This window comes from Harpia harpyja, chromosome 10 (assembly GCF_026419915.1).
Source record: "Harpia harpyja isolate bHarHar1 chromosome 10, bHarHar1 primary haplotype, whole genome shotgun sequence".
Classification (NCBI taxonomy): Eukaryota; Metazoa; Chordata; class Aves; order Accipitriformes; family Accipitridae; genus Harpia; species Harpia harpyja.
In genome coordinates, this window is record NC_068949.1 from 27,458,239 (window position 1) to 27,472,169 (window position 13,931).

The 13,931-nt window shown below is 41.9% G+C and overlaps 1 protein-coding gene across 2 annotated transcripts in view; it reads left to right on the forward strand.

Annotated features, from left to right (window-relative positions):
• Positions 1–1,320: 1,320 nt before the first annotated feature.
• PCGF5 (polycomb group ring finger 5) overlaps positions 1,321–13,931 on the forward strand; it is a 76,633-nt gene continuing 64,022 nt past the window's right edge. Inside the window, exons 1-2 of one of the 2 annotated variants that reach the window (XM_052798418.1) lie at positions 1,321–1,655; positions 12,859–12,974. The gene's annotated coding sequence lies outside the window, so the exon portion shown is untranslated. The remainder of the gene's footprint in view (positions 1,656–12,858; positions 12,975–13,931) is intronic. The other variant, XM_052798417.1, reaches the window with a different exon arrangement.

Here is a 13,931-nt window from a genome sequence, read left to right on the forward strand (position 1 = left end):
GGCGTAAGGAAGTTCAGTGCTTTATGATTAAATCTCAAGCAAACTTGATTGAGAAGCTTACTCATCTGAAAATGAGTCAGGGAAATTCCTGTGGTGCATCCTGAGAGTGCAAATTGGGGATTCCTATTGCAAAGAGCTCTCATGGCATGTATTGCCATTGTTGACTGTGGGATGGGAGTAAAAGCAACGGTGAGGAGTTGCTTAATTAGAATTAATGCATACATGAGTAATGTCATGCAGTCGTGTTACGTTCTCATCAATTCCTTGGTTATAATTATTTCTTCCACTGGAAATTACCAAGGATATGAGTCACAATCAGCACAACAGAAATAAACTAAGGAGAAAACACCCGTTGCTGCAATGACCTTTTGCCTACACAAGCAGTAATAATACGGCATTTCTGTGCAGCAGTCGTTCACAGAACAGTAAACCTTCCTCCTCAACGATGTATGCTCTGCACCTGATACGCTGTGCCCACGTACCACCCAAACTTTGAAGCTCTCCTGTTCCGATGCGCTAAGAGCATGAGAAGAAGGGGTCGGTTTCCTCACTGAGCGGTAACGTTGCGCTCTAGTCACGAACTGAGCCCCCAGGACGGGGAGGCACCTGCCCGGGAAGGGGCGGGAAAGGAGCAGCGGCGCTCGCCGGCCGGTCCCGTTCCATGGCGGGGACCGCTCCTCAGGCAAGAGCCGGCGGGAGCAACCCCGTCTCCCTGGGAGGGAAACGCGGCCCCGAGGGGGAGCGCCTCCTCCCCAGACGTTACGCTGACAGAAGCGGTGCCACTAACAAGGACGTTGGCGCACCGACGAAGCGCGGGGCCGCGAGACAAACCGCCGCTTACATAACGCCTCCGGGGAGCCGAGCGGCGGCCGCCGCGGCGGGCGGCTCCGCCGGTCCCCACTCGGTCACCTCTTCCCCCCCCGTCAGAGAGGGGCGGACAGCGCTCTTGCGGCTCCTCCGGCCGCTGAGCCGAGCGTCCCGAAACCAGCCCGCCGCCGGCCTCCAGCGGGAGGGGAGAGCAGGGAACAGGCAGCTGCTCGCCGGCCGGCCTCGCCGCCTCAACGGGCATGCGCAGCCGCGGGGGCGCATGCGCCTCCCGGGCCCCCGCCAGAGCGCCGAGCGTGCGCAGAGGCGGCGGCCAGGCAGCGTCTGAGGGAGGGCGGTCGGTGGCGGCGGGCGCTGGCGGAGCCCGCCGGTCGGCGGGCAGGGCGGGCGGCGGCGCGCCCCGCCGCGGCCCAGCCCAGCCCAGCGGAGGCTCCAGCGGCGGCCGAGTGGCGCCGGGGGCCGCCGCGCTACCGGGCCGGCAGCGCCCGAGCCGGCAGCGCCCGAGCCAGGCTGTGCCCCAGTTTGTGTCCAATCAGAGAGTGAAGTGCGTGCACCGAGTGGGGCGGCAATGCGTAAACAAGCCCCGGGAAACTCCTCCGCCCCCCGCTCTCCCCTCCGCGCCGCTCCCACCCGCTCCCCGCGCCGCTCCGCAGCCTCCCCCGCCGCCCGCCAACAACTCCGGCGAGGCGCGCGCTCCCGCCACCCAACCGCCTCAACCGCCCTCCCCTCCCCCCCGCCCGCCCGCCCGCCCAGCCGGCGCCGCCCGCGCTGCCACACGCACCCCACTCCCGCACACGCCCGCGGGTGCCCGCGGCCTCTCGAGGGGGAAGGTAAGGGGCCCGCCGAGCCGGGCGGGGGCCGCCGGGCGGGCGGCGGGGTGTGGATGCGTGCGGGGGGGTGGGGGGGATCATGTGTCATAACAAGTTGTTGAACGTGACATTGCTCTTGAACTGCGCTGCGGCGGCGGTGGGGGGGGGAGCGGGGCGGCGAGGGGCAGGGGCCGCCGAGTAACTTTCTCTTCCAATTCGCCGCGGAGGAGGGAGCCGGCTGCGGCGCGGGCAGGGCGGCGGTGCTGGCTGCCGGCGGGGACCGCGGAACGCGCTCGGGAGAGGCTGATGCCGTTCGCGGTGCTGGCGGCTTCCTGAGGGGGACGGCGCGCAGCGCGGCTGGGTGACGAGCGCTTCGCGTCTGGCTGCTGCGGGAGCCGATTCCACCCCTGCGAGGATCTTTCTAGCAAGGCGCCTGGGCGGCTCGTTAGCGAGGAGCGGGTTCTGGTCCAAAGCGTCTGTTCCTGCGGGTGATTATCCCTGGCTAATGCTCCGTGGCAGTTTGGCTCGCTTCCGACGTGATTAGCTTGGCTTATTATATAAGATGTTACCGGAGGAGGAGAGGCACAGGTCCTCTGTGTGGCGGGGGGGGCGGACGGACGGACGCGACACCGGTCCGCCTTGCCCTCCCCGCACCAGGTACCGGAGCCGAGGGAGCAGCCCTGGCCCGGAGCCGGCGGCCCGGGCAGGGCGGGGAGCTCACCTCGCAGCCCGCCGGTGAAATCACGGCGGCAGCTCGTTTTACACGTGGGTTGGGTGTGTTTCCCAAACGTTGCCTTTGAGCAGAAACGGAACCTGTTCTGGTTCCTCTCCGCATGTTTGATTTCTTCTTTTCTCTTTCTCTCTCAAAAAAGAACCAAACAAAAAAACCCCACCTTTGAGCATAACAAAGTTTAAGAACTTGATTTTTCCTTCCTTTATGTGGATGTTTAGTTACCATGATCTGGAGATGATTGAATGAATCATCAGTTCCATGGAATAAATGCAAGTGAATCATCTCTCATACACACACACGCAACTGTGAGGAAGCATAGTTGTTACTGTACATAGTGAAAGGTTAGTGTCAGTTTCTGATACGCAGTGGGATGTGAGAAGTATAGACAGTGCTCAGAAACCCACCAGGTTTCCTGGGGCTAGTTTGTGAACTGTGAAAGTTTTGAAACACTCAATTGCAGCTTTTCTGGCTCAGCGGTTGAATGGTAACCTCTTTCTGTATCTACTTGCTACCCTTTATTTTAGCCAAATTCTCAAAAGGGGGATGTTAATGGTAAGATTTAAGTAAATGTGTTATTCAAAGTGTATTAATTTAAAATAAAATTTAAACAAAAACCTGCTAAATGGTATCATACTATGTCCATACCCTGAAGCCAGAGACAGATCCCAGATGCTTTTAATCTGGGATTTGGTTTATTTAGTTTTGTTAAGCAAAAACAGTTAGTCTCTTTTAGAGTGAAAATATATATAAATACATATTTGGAAAACAAATTAAGCCAGTTTATTTAATAAACACATTAGACCTGTACCTAGGTAGACTTCTGTTCCTGATCCTCTTGCCTGTCACTGTTTTAAATGGGACTGAGGCTGGATCCTACCTATAGTTTTTCTTTCAACTCCCAACTTGGTTCCAAAGTAGAATTTCCATCCTCCGCGTTTTCTTGACATGTCTGTCTCTCCCTATACAGATGCAGAACTATGAATTTTTACAATATTAATTCCTCTTTTTTTCTCAGCATACCTGCCACTGTCAAGAAATGAAGTCACTGTTTACAACAGGGAGGTAGTGCTTGACAAATACAAGTACTTGGTTTTACAGTATAAAAGTATGTGAAGATCTTTGTATGTCTTACTGGTAAACCATTGTGTCTCCTTTGGCATCAGGTATCCTTTATCTTGCTGCCTGTGTTTTGTACCTCTAGTCATTCTCCAAACAGGAATGGAGGAATAAATCGATCATGGAAAGGATTGGTTTGGGGAGAAAGGGCCTGTTACCACTTTTTTTTGTCTTGAACTGAGTGCACTGGCACTTCAAAAACAATTTTATAGCATTAATTACAGGATTGGAGCAGATAAGTGTGGGAAAACTGTATTATTTCAGGGTTCATTGTGCAGCTTTTAACACCTCACTATCAGAAGATTCTGAAGTTATCCAAGATACGACCGCACAGAACTCTGAACACACTGTAATAGAGCTTCTCTTAAGTTAGGTATATTGGGTGGTCAAGTTAAACAGGAAAAAATACTATTTTATTTGTGCATTTAAATCAACAGTCAAATAGCATTAATCCTTTTTTATTTAATTTCCTTGCAAAGAATATAGAAGCATGCAGTGCGTATGGCATTTTGTGTGCCCAGACCTCAGCTGAAAGCAGTAAAGCAAATAATACTGCAAGTGGACTCACCACTCTGCTCCAGCTATTTTCCCCTGCTCCATATGTGCTTTAGGCTTCAAAGTAGAAGTGAAAATTTGTAGGTTTCACTTTTAAGCCTGCAGAATGTGCAAAATAAAGTGAGATAAAATGGATTGGTTTAAGGTTGCTTCCATGCAGCTCCATTTTTAGGAATGATAAGCAGATTACTGTAGGACGCACAGCAAAACTTTGAGAACAGCGGAGGGCAATGCAGATAAAAGTGGAGTGTCTGAACTTTGTATCTTGTTTTTTGCTATGTTGGGATACATAGGCTTTGTCCTTAGCATGATAAATTTGTGAACATATATCAAATCTTACACTGCCTTTTATCAAAAAGAAAAAAAGAGATTAAGTTATGATGTTTATTTGAAATGAATAGTACTTTGCTCAAAAACTAGTTCAAGTTATCACCTGCTTTGCAGATTCTGTGCTCTGAAAGACTCCTGTCAACAGCACCTTCACATGTCGTTCCAGCTATCTCAACTGGAAATGAATGGTTAACATCCCAAAGAGGGGAAAAAAAAAATCTTTCCTGTTCAGTTTTTGCTTTAAAGACCCTTTCTAGACAGATGCAGCAGTCCCATGCAAAGTTTTGAACTACTCCTGTAGAAAGACATACTGCTGGTGTTGAAAAAGAGAATCCTTTTTTCAACTATTGAAAACTTTGCATCAAGTGCACATTGGCCTGGGGGTCATTTGCTCCCCAAATCCTCAGTTAAAAACATTTGTTGCAGTTGTCTGGGAAGCAGTTTACTTTCTATTACTAGTCTCAATATTTAAAATATTAAGAAAATAGTTAGTGAAAGTTGATACTATACCAAGATGTATCACTTTGTGTATTAGAGTTGCAGCTAATCTGTTCTTGAATGTTGATGGATAGTGCCTTAGCTATTTCCGACAATGAAGCTTATTTCCCCAGTTATTGTGGTTTTCTCTTTACATTTTTCCAGGAAATGTAGTGCCATGAAAAGTAACAGCTTGACAGACTTTGAGACTGAAGCCCGACATGAGCAGAGCAGGTGTAGCACTGGCAGCAAGCTCCACCATGCTATGACAAGACTGCGTATGTCTAGCTGCATGTGGGAAATACCGGTGTTACTGTCTCTATCTTAATTATTGCTTATAAAATAAAAATTGTCCACTGCTAAGTGTAAGATACTTCTGGAATGAAAGATAGTGTTATTTGAGCACTATGGTCTCAACAGGTGTCACTATTAGTTCTTACATGTGAAACAAATAATTTTGACTAGTTACCTAAAGCTGAAACCATTTATCCCATTATTAGTAGTTGAATTCATGCATGTCTCGGCAGTTTTCCTAACATCTGGCCAAACTGTTCATTTGCTGCTGTGCATTGGTCATTTCTTTCCTGCTATGAAATAATTTTCTTCCTTTGTTTATCATGGTTTTATATGTGTTTTGAGGTTTGGCTGAAATTAAAAAAATAGTCTGCTAATTTGCCATAATAATCCTATTTTCATAAAAGACCTAACTAGGAAAAGATGAGAAAACTTACTTTCTCAGAAGAGGTTAAAGATGAGACTAAAAGTTATTGGGAGGATCTTCCTTAAGATACTGTTATATTACTGACTGATGCATCGCAAAGAGAGAGGCACCAGGCTTCAAGTAGTTGTGGTCTGTTACGGTTCAAGAACTGCTTTCCCACGTTGAACCTTCACTGGCAGTTGAGTTTGCACTAGCTGTTTTAAAAAGTGTGTACCACATGGGCGTTGAGCAATGACTGCTGAAGAACAGGGTATCCACACTGCAGATGGGGTGCCTTTGGTGACCCCTTGTGCACCGCTTCAGTATTGGTTCTTCCACAAGGAGGAAAACCACTTTGTAGTCATACCACTTCTACTCAAAGCAAATTCTTATCAAAAAGAACCCTTCCTACCACTAAATCACTAATGGAGATGTACCAAGAAATAGTGTTGGGACCTAAATGGTGAAGCTGTGTTTTTTTCCTGATTCATGGGTATGAGTCATTCTATGCATATTATTGATGGCAATGTTACAAATTTATTTTCTGACAAAGATACATTGTTTCTGGCAACTTTCTGGCAGTTATCTGCTTCCTCAGAAAAATCTATGGCTCTCTGCTTATGGATAGCAGGCAGCTGAATCAGTGACTACAATCTGATACCAGCAGGGAGGGTTGTAGTTTGTAATTGCTGTAAAATTGCTTGCATCCAGTTTATTATTCCCATCTTCCAAACTCCACCCTGCGCGCTTGTTTAGTTCACCTGTTGCAGCTTAGTTTTTGTATTATGAGCTCTTGGGGAACACTTTGTCATTCATTCTATATTTGTAAAATTTGCAGCACTTCAGTATCCTGGCTGATTTGGCTTCTGGTCTCTATGGAAATAAGTAATAAATAATAGCTTTCATTTTAGATGTTTTTCCCTGAATCTTTACTGTGTTTCTATCTCAGTGCAAAGAAAAACCAAAACAATTCTTCTGCAGTTTTAATAGAACATTTGTCCAAAGACCAATACTATAAGTAAAATATGACTCCAAATAGACAACAGTACAAATGAAAGAGAATAACAAATCTAAATTCACATTTTTGTGACTCATGTGAAGCTCCAATGAGGGAGACCATGAATACCACCAAGAGCAAAATTAAGCCCTAAGAAAAATAAGAATTCACTTTTGTTTTAACATAGTTCAGCAGGAAAAATCTCACAGGAATTCTCAAATGTGATGAACTTCTGTAAGGGACAGATTGGTTGTAATTTTCATAGTATCTTCTGGTCCTTCTTAAAAAATAAATAAATAAAAATTTGTGATTTTCTTGTGTAGCTGAAACACCTTGGGGTACCCTGAGTAGAGGTTTGTTCAGCTGTGGACTTGGAGTCACACAGTTCTTTTTGTACCTGAGCTATCCTGGTTCCTGTCGCAGAGATGTGGAGTTAGAGACTGCTTGCGCTGATTATAGACAGATGAAATTGCTACAATTGACTTCTTCCATGAGGAACCAAATGCTGTGGTTATAACTTGATGACAGAGAGGCATTTTATCTTCCCCTTGTAATTACAAGGGTGATTTCACATTGGCACTGTATCAGAGTATAGGAAATATATAGATTTTCAAAGTAGTGTTACCTGGTACATTTATATTAATTTTTCTTTGCAGTGGTCTTCAAAAGTATTAATGTTCATGGTTTACTTTTTCAGGACTAATATAATTGTTCTGTAGCAGTTTCAGTCAGTACTAATGAATTCCATTTTACCAAACAAAACAAGAAAATACGCGACTTAGTTTGCAACAACTGTGAACTAGTAGCTGTATGATCATATAGATGATTTTATGACTTTTTATGAGACAGTAATGTATATTACCCAGTGGCGATAGCTGACAAACTAATTTGCAGAAGTGGAATATCTGAGATGTCTCTTTAGAACTATAAAATGGAATATTTTAATATGCATTAACATTTACATTTTTTAAAAGCGTTTCTACCGTCATATAAGAAATCGAAGTATTATGTATTCATACAGATAGTGTGGATGTATGAGAACACACTTGGATGAAAATTTATGTTTTCATCTGCCTATAGACATTTCATTTTTGGTTTCAGTCATTTTAAAATGGGGATAATTTATGTAAATAACAGCTTTTAAAAAAAAACAAAACTAATATAAGACAAGAACATTGGCTGTAACATGTATTCTGCCCCAGTTGTTTTGTAGCTTTCACTGAGCATCCTAACCTATGAAAAAGTTCCTGTTAGGGAACAGTCTCAATTTCCAGTCTTGGCATTCTCCTAATCACTGCATTTTTCATAGTCTGTGAACTGGTGATGCAGAAAGGAAGTACCTGCAGATTGAAATTACTTGTATGGTCATAATTCCTATTTTAGCTTTGTCAGTACAGTGATAGCGCTTACTGGCCTTGATCAATAGCAGGGCTTGATTCATTAAAGCAGCTCTCCAAGACTTAACACTGAGTCTCCTTAGCAGTTGCTGACGTAATAATACAATGTAAAACTGATGACATGACCTATAACAAGATATTAATTTCCTGAATCTGAAGCTCAACATAGAAGGAAAAAAAAAAAGCACTGGAGTTCCTTTCAATAGTAGGAGACTTCACATTGTGCTTCCTAGTTCTGGTTCTTCTTTTTAACAATACTGGTAAAATATTATTACCTTATTAATTTAATTTGGATTGGAAAGTCTGTTTATTAGATTATTCCAGTATGTGTTCAAAGTTCCTGAAAGAGAAGTTATCACTTTTATTTGGGACGTAAAATGTGCCAGGATTATCTGTTTACATAAGTTTCCTAGATAGATTTTTTCAGATGACTTTTTGCCTTGTGTTACATCTATTAAAATCTTTGTGTACTAGCAAAGCACATTAAAGTAATAGAATTCAAAAACTAAATATTCTGAAGATAGATTTCAGTGCCAGGTACTACTGATCAGATCTGACAGACAGGTAAATTCTCTCCACCACAAAAAAGTAGTTGATCTTGAGATAGAAGTCTTGAGTAATTCTTGGAGAAGCATCACCACTAATTAAAGCAAGCGCAATTATATTTCTTTCCTCCCTCAAGAAGAAGAATGGAATATGTAAGAAACCAGGCTCTTGATTAATTTCATAATGAAAACACAGTTCTTATTTCAGATGGAAGATCAGCTCTTAAATAGCCAATGTGTGGATTGAATGAAGTTAAAGATGTTTCTTTCTTTCATGGTTTTATAAAATTGTTATTTACTTTTTTGAAGAATCATCAGTACTAGCTGCAGAGACAAAAGATCCTTTATATGATATAAATGATATTTTGACTAAGTACTCTTGGTTGATTCTGGCTGTAGAATTTCCCTGCATACAAAGTGATTTTGAAGAGCTGCCTAATCAAACCAATATTTTTCAGCTTTCCATCTTAACTCTTTTGATATATCATAGATAAAGTAAATGTTCGTGTTTTCATCTCAAATACATATTTACCAAAATTTGCAAGTGTTTTGTGCGGACAGTGATCACAGAATGCAAATGGATTTATTTGAAATAATGTACTCAGTGACAGTTGGTGCCTCACACAGGCAAGTGTTTAAAATCTGCTATTGATGTGTAACTTTTGTGTATTCATTGCTGAAAATTTAGAATGTAAATTTACATGGGATTAGTCTACAATTCAAAATTTCCATTAATTGCAGAGGAGCTTTTCCAGTGAATTCAGTGTGAAGCTGGATGAAACCAGTGACAAACTTGTAACAGACGAGTTTGTCTGTAATATCTGGCTTCTCAAGGTGTAATAGCTGTTATTACGTCAACTAATACAATACGGAGAACCACGCAAGCTATTGGGCACACAAGCCATTCTTCAGGTCTCAAACAATAGCAGCAAACTTTGAACTAAGAGTATGGTCTCAGAAGACATCTATAGGTACTACTATTGAATAAGGGAAGTGCTGCTACTATCTCTTATGCTGTCTGAGCCCTGGCAAGTCATTGAACCCCCAAATTAAGTTTAACTAACCCAGCAAGAAACTAATAAAAACAAGTTTTCTGCTGGGCTAGTGTGTTAAATGGATTTACAGATGGATCAACAAGCTCCAGAGTGGTGCTTCCCCTTTTTGGTACAACTGGTTCATTAGATCAGCTCTGCTGTTCAGTTAACTGTAGATTTGGGGCGAGCTGCAAATAGTTGCTTTGAGCTTATTGTAATTATGGCAATCAAATAGCTAATTTGAGGAAAAGTGTGGTTATCACCTGTAAAACAAAGGGGATATTAGTATAGGGAGAAGTTGTGAGGTAGTGCCCCATCATGGGCAGAAAGAAAATGGGGCATTACACCAGAACACTGAAGGCTTTAACTGGAGTGTCATCATGCAGTAGAGACCATATCTCCAGTAAGTCTATCATTTTTGATATCTAGAAAATCTATGAATCCTCATTTCCAGGTTTGGCTTGGTGATAAGGACTGAGAAGCAAGAGGTGGAATTTTCTGATGAAAAAGGTTCTCATGGAATTCATTCTGGCACCTAGAGGTCTTGCTAATGTGTGATTAATTACATTGACAGAAGAACAGCATGAATAGAACAGGGCATGGGTGTGATTAGGTGTAAAAATTAGATTGTTCTAATTTAGCTATTTTAAGGCTAAAGGGCTAAAATGTTAGGAGCGTTCTTATTTTAGGCTGTTGGTGTGGCTGTAGTTTATCCATTGAGTGCTTTTCAATTCTGTTCTTAAAAGGCTTTCTCCCCAGCATCCCCTTATTCACTGCACAGTTGTAAAGGGTTTGGGGATTCATCAGTAGGAGTTGTCTGCAGTAGAGTGTAGAATGGGTGCAGAGGAATGCAGGAAGGCAAAGAATGGTCTCAGCTTAGGGAAGTTGAATGCCACCTTGGAGGACTAGTTTCTGCCGATCTTGAATGTTAAATGACTACTTTATGCTGGTTAGGTAATATAGGTCAGAGGTTCACAGATGGCTATTCATTTTTTAGCATTTGTGAGACACATGTAGCCAAATTTGCTGGTGTTCTGACACCACCAGTACAGCTAAAATAATGTGAAACTGAACTGTTTACTGTTAAGAGTCCTGAGTGTCCTGAAAAATTGAACCTTAAAACTTACATCAGACATATGGAGCTAAAGAGTACTTGGGACAGTTTGGACCTAGACTTCTATGTCTCTTGTTTCTGTATCTGTAAATTATGGCTAGCGGTGTTGTCCTGTTGAATAGGTTATGGAGGAGATTCTTTTTTGACTATTTGGGGAGCATTGAAATACTAGAGGAATGAGTGGGTATGCTCGTGTGTGATATTGAACACCTGGGAGTAAAATGAAAAAAAGATCATAACTGCCTTTTATACTAGGTTGTTTGGTAGGGAATATACATTTATAGTATTAAAACTGGTGTTACAGTTCACATATGCAAAGGCATAGATTTTTTTCTTCAACTCTTTTGGAGTCTGTAATTTTTACTGAAGTTATACTAATCTCAGAAGGTTATACTAATAACCTATCTAGATATATATATATAACTAATAACCCATCTACATACGGAGTTCTGTTGAGTTTCATTTCATAGTTATGAACCAATAAGAGGTTGGTTTTGCCTAAAGGTTGTGTATTTAGACAAAGGAATGTAATAGACAAATTGGGTTCAGGGAGAGGCACTAGTCATACAGGTATATTTTTTCCATAATGTACTTGGGTGTGCTGCTTGGAGGTGCAAAGGTGCTATTTTATTCCTTAAACTAAACATGCATTGGGGCACATCTGTGTGATTTTAAGCAGGTGTAAGCTCCTGCTGCCTGACCTTGAAGAAACTGAGAAGATATCTGCCTATGGTTACTGTAATATCAAGACAGAGTATATTAGCTGTGGCTCAGTGCCATGGTAACACCAGAATATGGTTCCTAGTCAGCTTACAACACAGACATATCTCACTGCTTTTCCTGTCATTAAAACAAACAAGATTCATTAAAAATACTTTATTAAAACAAAAACCTGTTTTTTAGGAAGCTGTGACAGTGATCTTATGGATGAGTTCTGAATATGGTATTTGCAGTGAGAGACCGGCATAGTTTAGGAAAGAACTAGTGTTAACTGTAGAATAATAGAGAGCAGCCCACAATACTTAAACCTGGACAATGCAGAACCTTCTCTTCTTTTATACCTCAGTGAGCAGGATCTTATTGATCCTGCTTATTGGAGTGGGTGAGATTTACCTTGTTCACAGCAATAAACCTACACATTCCTTGAAAGTGGCGATTGACAATTAAATGTTAATTCCTGTGCTTTCCTACCAGTAAGCATAAACATTGCTGAGCATGCTGTATTGATAGATATCTCAGGAGCTTGTGCTGCAGGAGCTCTTTGTAGGTCAAACTAGATCAGACAACTTAGCGTGGTATTGCTCTAAAAGTGAGTGGTAAAATGTTGGCATTAATGATTGTGACTATTCAGTCAGATATCTGACAGGGTTGTTACATGAAGTGTTACATTGTGTCCCATTTGTTAATTTAGCTGCTAAACTATAGTACCTTTTCTTTTTAATCACTCATTTCTATGTATCTTGTGGGCTGCACAGGTTTTAAATAGTGGCTAAAAAAACCGACACTCCATCATTGCTCATTTTATCATGTTATCAGGAGCAACACTCACTTGGAAGTCACCAGCTCTGCCTGAATCAGTCCCTGGACCTATACCAAATACAGGAAAGCAGTGATTCCATATAAGCTATATAGCTAATCAGGGCAGGGAGTTCCAACTGCTGACTGTGCAGTTGCTGCTCTTGTCCCACGATGTACCAAAATTAATCAGTGTAGTATATCCAGAAACAGAGCATAGAGCAGGAGCTCCAGAACTTTTTGAGTGCTATTAACAGAAAGAAAACTCTACAATAGAATAGTTGCTTTAGCAGCTTGTACTTTTTTGGGGACAATGCACAGATGCAGGAGGAGATGTTTAGGCTGTATTCCTTCCCTAGAGGAAAGGCAGTAGATCAGGTCTTTGCAGGATACCAGTTTGAAGTACCTTCATAGTTAGAAAGTCCCTGCAGGAGTGAATTGCATTGCAGTTACCTGCACAGGAGGCTACTGGGCTTAACGACTAAGAGTAATTTTCAAAGTTGTTTTCCTGCGAGCAAGTAGGTGCTAAATATTTTCAGTTTGGGGGGCTGGAGCTGCTGTCTATATAACCATATGGGTTTTAGCTCTTATGCTTGTGCTTTTCTCTGCAACACTTCTGTTTCTGAGTTAGCAAGGTTTTATATTCAGGATTTTGTTTTTTCATTGTTTCTTTTTTTTCTTTTCTTTGTGTGTTCCTGCTTATCTCACAAGCACAAGGAACTGATCAAAACTCCAGGTAGAAGATAAATTTCAGAATAAGAAGAAACTTGCATACACTGGAAAAATCACAGAAGGATTGTGGAGAAGAATCTAGAGTACAAGTTCTGGTATGAAATTCTAAATATTTTCCTTGGAATTCAGGTCACTGTCTGCTCTGGAAGACAAACCTCACTTAGTATAGAGTATAGCATGTAAAATAGTTCCACTGAGCCTATGCTGGCCAGGCAAAGATTACTTCTTACCAGAAAAACTATGCTTAAATGGGTTCAGACTAGCATAGTTCCTACTCTGTTGTACATGGTATCTGCTAAGATATTTTTCATGCTTCAACCAAATGCTGAAGTGTCTTACGTGTAAGAAAACTTGTTTGTATGAAAACTAGCCACAAAGTCAGGACAACTTTGTAGTACTAGATTTTTTTGCCACTGTTAAAAATGTTTTGAGTATGATTTTTTTTCGTCCTTAAAATATCAGAAGGAAAACCATATGTAAATACTCTCGAGATGCATTCTTGCATCTCCACAATATGAAGTTAAAAGGAAATTCATTTTCTTAATACTGAAGATGTTGAAATCTTCCCCGCATTTAAATAACACTGTATCAGTATTCACTTAGAAAATACCTTGGTCTGTTTCTGACTCCATATTTCCACTGAAGGCACAGGCAAGCATTCCTGCTAATTTAAGGGGCCACAATTTGAATCCTTTATACTTATTGTGGAAATTCTGAATTTAGACCTGTGAATTTGCATGAAGCAAGAAAAAAAAGGTCTTTCCCTTGAAATCAGATTATGTTTAAAACTCAAGAAAGCCTATTTAAATGTAGAAAACCTTAATTGCTCTTTTTTCACTCCTGTAGCATTAAATTTGCATTTTTTTGACTAGTAATTATTTCTAGAATTTGGCTATGTAAAAGCTCATCTGGCTAAAACCAGGTATACTTGCATTACAAGTTGACTGGCTGGAATCAGTCACCTAATCCTAGAGAAATGGCTTTATTATTTTAGTCTTATGTAGATGGACTTACTGGTACAATTTCAAAAGCTTTCTCTTTGTAAGTGCAAG